This window comes from Neovison vison, chromosome 1, assembly GCF_020171115.1.
Source record: "Neovison vison isolate M4711 chromosome 1, ASM_NN_V1, whole genome shotgun sequence".
In the NCBI taxonomy this organism is placed as follows: Eukaryota; Metazoa; Chordata; class Mammalia; order Carnivora; family Mustelidae; genus Neogale; species Neogale vison.
Genome location: NC_058091.1, coordinates 136,217,328 through 136,223,365, shown reverse-complemented (window position 1 = coordinate 136,223,365; position 6,038 = coordinate 136,217,328).

Sequence of the window (6,038 nt, the reverse complement as noted above, 5' to 3'; positions counted from 1 at the left end):
TGCCACCCAGCATTGGAATGGGAGAACTGGCAGGCTAAGGCTAATAGCTAATGCCCCTGGGCCCTGTTGTGCCACATAATGGTTACTGTTGATTGGACAGTTGTAGGCTTTGAGACCGGTGATTGAGAGGAGGCCCTTTGTTCAAGACTGATTCAGCTGTCGGACCTGCAGAAGCCTGAGTGGTGAGTTGGTTCTCTACCCAAGCCACCCCTAGAAGAGGAGGGAGACCTTGAAATTATGCAGTTAGAGTTTGGAGAATCCCTTCCCTCCCTAATATGTAAAATAACTGTTGACAGAGAAGTCAGAGTGAATGGAATTGTTGAAGCCAGCTGGTACTTCTGTATAAGTAACATATCCAAGAGTATTTCATTTTTAAAGCAAAAGAATACACCCAGAAGAAAACTTTTTTTAAAAGATTTTATTTATTTACTTGACAGAGATCACAAGCAGGCAGAGAGGCAGGCAGAGAGCAGGGGGAAGCAGGCTCCCCACTGAGCAGAGAGCCCGATGCAGGGCTCAACCTCAGGACCCTGAGATCATGACCTGAGCTGAAGGCAAGAGGCTTAACCCACTGAGCCACCCAGGCGCCCCCAGAAGAAAACTTCTTAAAGCAAAATGCTATCTGCATTTACTGCTCTACATTTATTTATTCAGCGATTGGCTCTGCCCCTGAAGAATTTTCCAGCCAGTTGGAGACAGAAGAGAAAACTCGTAAGAAGGAATTCCTGCTCCAGTTGTCTGCTCTTTGGTGATCTGGGTGATATGTGAAATTCAGAGAAGTTCTAAAAGAAAAATAATTTTACTTCTATTTAATTTATGAGCCACGTATCATTAGTACAGCTTTTTAGTAAACTACAGATTATAAAGTCAAGTGACAGTAAATCTCAACTCCAGAGAAAGAGGAAATGAAGAATTAGCAACCTCTCAACAAGAGTGTAGTTTCAAGGTATGTTCTCATGCTTACTCCTGAATCCTGGGAGAGGACTGGCACGCCACAGAGCGAGTGCGGGAGGCAGAGGGGAACAGGGCCTGCCTGGGATGCTTGGGCAGGAGGAACCCTAGTGGCTGACATACCTCTTCACAACTTTGGGGAGAGTCCAGAGGAGCTGAAAGGATGACTTTTACCATCCTGTGAAGGGATGGGAACAGAAATAGTCTGCTAAACTCAGGTTGGTCAGACCTGTGTGGTGAAGGACTGGGGTGGGGAGGTTTGGGGATTTTCTTTTAAAGTGAGTCAGTCTGGGCGCCTCGGTGGCTCAGTGGGTTAAGCTGCTGCCTTCAGCTCAGGTCATGATCTCAGGGTCCTGGGATCGAGTCCCGCATCGGGCTCTCTGCTCAGCAGGGAGCCTGCTTCCTCCTCTCTCTCTCTGCCTGCCTCTCTGCCTGCCTCTCTGCCTACTTGTGATTTCTCTCTGTCAAATAAATAAATAAAATATTTAAAAATAAATAAAGTGAGTCAGTCTGACACCATCGAGAGTTCTCCTTCTTAGACAACCAAACAGCTCCATTTCAGCAGAGGTTTTTGAAGGCCCCCTGGGAGGACCGTGGCAGGATAGGTGAGGATCTGATTTCATTTTGATTTGGTGAGAAGCACAACACCTGGTGAAAATACCCCCATAGTCCCATGATTCAAAACATTTTGCTAGGATGCTGCAGAATTTCTCTTCGATGTTACAGCCCAGGGTTTTTGTTACAGCGGAAACTGTTAGGGCTAATCTATGGGCTTTCCCTCTCCCTTGGAAGATTGGGATTTAACATTATTAAATTCAGTTTTAGTCCTTCCCATCCACAGTGTTGTCTTTTTTTTTTTTTTTTAGCTCATTCATTCATTCATTCATTTTTTACAGTGTGTTCATAAACACGATGGAAAAGCTCCAGATCTGCTCTGCCACGAGCTACTGGGAGCCCAGGAAGGTTGAAGCGTGTGTGGCTTCAGTCTCAAAACAGATGGAATGGATGGATCGCGTGCACACAGGCTTGTGGGGGTGTGTCTGAGGTTACTTCAGCAAATGGGTCAGGGTTCATTAGAATCAAGTGCTTTTTTTTTTATATTGGAAAGTTTGCCTGAAAATCATGGGGCCAGCCTCAAATCACATGATGTGGAGGAAGAGCCCTGAGGGCCTCCATCCTCTCTCGCTGTGAGTGTGAGATGTAGGCCCGCTCTGTATTAAGAATCCTCCCTGGGCTCTGACCTGTTCCCTGTTGTGTAGTCATCACTTCCTCACTGTGGGGATTTATTTTTTTTTTCTCCCTAAGAGGGAAGACTCAGGAGGGAAGTCCGTGAGGGTGAGGAGGGTAAAAATAGAGCATATATGCCTGGACGAGTCTCCTGCTCAGAGTGACAGCCTCTGTCGGTGCTGTGAGATTTCAGGCAGGACACGGGTCCTGACTTCCGCAGCCGGGGGCAGCCTTTGGGAGGGGTGGGCTGCGTGGTGGGCTCTGCGGTTTGCATCTGCCTGTGGTCACACAGGATCAGCAGCTCTTGTCTTCAGCTGGATGTTCTGGGTTTGGGAGGGCCAGAGGACACTTCTCCCTGCCTTGACAAGAGAGGGGACTGTGGGAATTTTTGTAGCAGGAGCTGGTGGCATTCTCTCTGGTGGATGAAACAAAGAGCTGTTTCTCCTTTAGACTCTGTGCCAAATGAAACTGCTTGTGGTTCTTGGCACGGGCCACACCTCTCGAGGTCAGCTGTTGCTTACCTAGCGTTGGCGCCAGTTTGGGAGGGCGGAGAGGGTGAAGGAAGAGGGGTGATGAGAACAGGAGGAAGCTAGGAATTTTCCTGGAGGACCACAGGGTGGGGGGGGGGCACCATCCTTTTTACTGCTTTCCTCAGTAGTTCCTCCCTGTCTTCGGTTTCTTTCAGCCTTGCGTCATGGGGTTAAGAAGTAAGCGGACAGTTAGTGGCCAGGTGAGGTGACAGTTCTCACCTCACTCCTGGGAGCTGGTTTTCCTGTAGGGCAATCACAGGGGGAAGCTGATGAAAGTCATCCAAAAAGAGTATTGGAAAAATCCTTCCAGAAACTTGACCTGACTGAGCAGAACTCCAAACAGAATATCACAGTGGGTGCTTAGTGTTCAGACTTCAAGATCACACCTGCAATGTAGGCACGACTGTGTTGTTTACCAAGAGCTTGTGCACACACCGGGGACCGCACACACACCAGTCTCTGCCCGTCCCGTCCCTACAGTTAGCAAGAGCCGCCTGCCCTTTGTAGTTCTGGCGTCTCTCTTCTCCCACCTCCGCCTGCCCTCTGCACTAATGCCCTGGAGGTTTGTGAGGGAGGCGGTGAGGAGGAGGAGGAGGAGGAGGAAGAGGAGGAGAGCTTTGGACAGCTCACTTCCGCCTGTGAGAAGGCTGTGCTCACTGCCATGGCCAGCCTCTGTCCCCCGCCTCCCATTTCTCCCCTTTCTTTTGGTTTGGTTCCTTCGCTCTGTTAGTCATTCTCATTGAGTCGTGAAATCAGTCTGAACACTCCTAATTACAGACCAGCTACTGAGCTTAGCTGCTGAGCAAGTCCTATGGCGGCTGCCCTCTTCGAGCTTACTGTAATCACATGGGGAGACAAATACTAAATTAAACACGTCTGTATTGTGTTCTCTTGGTCTTAAAGAGTACCTCTTAGCTCCCCTGAGCTGCCCCACAGAGGACGAGGTAACATGGGTTGGCCTCTGAGCTCCAGAGCCGGGTTAGGATTACTCTGACACGTGGGGTTCTTGTTCCCTTAGTGGGAGGAGGGCTGGGCTGCTGCGGAGGGGCCTGAGCTTTTGCCCCACTCACTAGTTCTGTGACCCTGGGGGGCTAGCTCGGTTTGCATTTGCTTCCCTACCATACATGCCCTACCCTGCTGTATGCTCGCGAATGAGAACGTGGCTTAAGAAATCTGGAGTTCTGTATTGAGTATTTTTGATAGCATCGTTCCCAAGGACGCAGCCAGGCACTGCCTGTTTGAATCAACACAGCACTACAGGGCCTAACTCTGCTCTGCCCGTACTGGGAAGCTGAAACGAACTGAACGGGACTGCCCCTCAGCCCCTGTCCTGGTGCAGGCACCAGTCATTTTGTGGTAGTTTGGAAGGCTCTTGTTAGAGCTAGTCTTGGACTTGTACTAAACTTTCCATGTGGTTTCCCTCTAAACTGCAAGCCTCTTGAGGCCCGTGGCTTGTTCCCTTTCCCTGACCCCCAGCATATCTAGTACAGCTCGCTCCTCGTGCGTGTTTTCTCCCCAAACCATGCCAGCCTGCCCTTCTGTGGACTTTGCCAGGAATGTCCTCTCCCCGCTGCAGGGCTCTGTCTCTGAAGTTCAGCTCAAGCAGCCCCTCCTCCAGGAAGCTCTCCCGGCTCTCTGCCTCTTTCCTGTTGCCTCAGGCTTGTTTCCTTCCTGGTACTCTGTGTTCTTTTCACCACATATAATACGTTGGTTGAGGCCCGTGATCTCCTTGAGGGTAGAAATCGTGTCTCACTCTCTTTTCCTTTCCCTCAGAAGCCAAAGCACATCCCAGCCAGCTCGGTCTCGCCATGGATATGAGTTGGAGTACATGAATGTCCACCTCAGTGTTAAGACTTCTGTGGTGACATGTCATGGAATCATCTGGAGCTAGCTTGCTTAGAGAAGACCTTTATTCTAGGGTATAGGGTGAGGCTCAGGACCCAGCAGGCTCAGGGCTGGCTAGATCTGGGACGGGACTAAAGAGCCTGGCTCTTAGACACCTCACTTTAACCTATGCCGTGCGTCTGCTGTGTTCTCTCTCTCTGCTGTCCAGATTGCTCTGGCAGAAGATGCCTTACTCTAAGGCCCTGGGCTGCTTTGTCGTGGGTGCAGCCTCTGGAGACAGTTTCTTGGTTCCAGTTTGTCAGACTATGAGAAAGAGGCTGTGGTCCCGCTGGGCTCTGGCGCGGTCCGGTCATCGTTAGCCATGGGAATGGAGGGCTCACGTGGCCATGTCGGGCTGGTGAGGAGGGACGTTGTTACGGGGTCCGCTCTGAACTGAGAGGCCACTCCGAAAAGCTTTCCACTCCATTTAGCAAATCTGTTAGCTGGATACGTACCCTGCAAAGGTGCCAGGCGCCTCCTGCAAGGCGCCTCCTGCCTTGAACGAAGTCTGAGTGGCTTTTCCGTCACCCCTCATTTCTGGCTTCTGTCAACCAGTTGAAGGGTGGAACAGCCAGTCCTTTCAGATGGGGCAGTCACAGTGGGAATAACCCACTGGGAGCTTTGGCAAACGCTGTCTTCTTTGGCTAGGTGTCTGTGAACATTATCAAGTCTAATTTATTCTGGAACTCTGCAGAAAATCTGCTTCACCCAGCTCCTTCCCATGACCTGAGGCAAATGGGAGGGCTGGGTGAGGAGTGGCTGGCAGCAGGGTTTTGTTTGCCTCTGACTGCTTGGGAGGGTGTCTGGTCCCCCCGGGGTGTCCTGCAATCTGGGTCTCTAGACAGAGCTGGGCTGTGGCCAGACGTGGCGGCAGTGAGGTGAAGCTACATAATGTTAGTGGGGGCATGTGGCCGCTAGGGCCGACTGATTTCAAGATTACAGGGCAGGCACATCTAGCCTTGAGGAATGTGGGGGCTGGATGAGAGCTAGCAAGCCGTCTGGTTCCATACTCCCCTACCCAGCACGCAGGTCAGGGAGGTGAGGGGGTCCAGCGCTCCAGGGCCTATATGAGGTCACCACAGAGAACCGAGCAGCCTCCTGGCTGAAGTGTACTTCCCCAAGCTACTGCCTCGTCCTCCAACCCTGCCCCGACTGTTTTCCCATGCTTCAGGTCCCTTCATTTGGATAAAACATTGTCCACCTGTCCCCCAGTTGATGCTTTGTGGTTGGGTAGGTTGGCCCTCTGGCCTCATCTGTAACACGGGAAGGATGCGGGCGGCAGTAACCACTTTACAGAACTGGTAGGATTAGGTGCAGGAACATCCGTGCCGGGCGCAGAGTGAGGTCTCAGTAAACATTACATGTTATTGTGTCACCGGTGATAACAGTTTAACTATGTTCTTCTCAGAGATGTGGCATTGTAATTCTCAGTCTCCTTAAAGATGA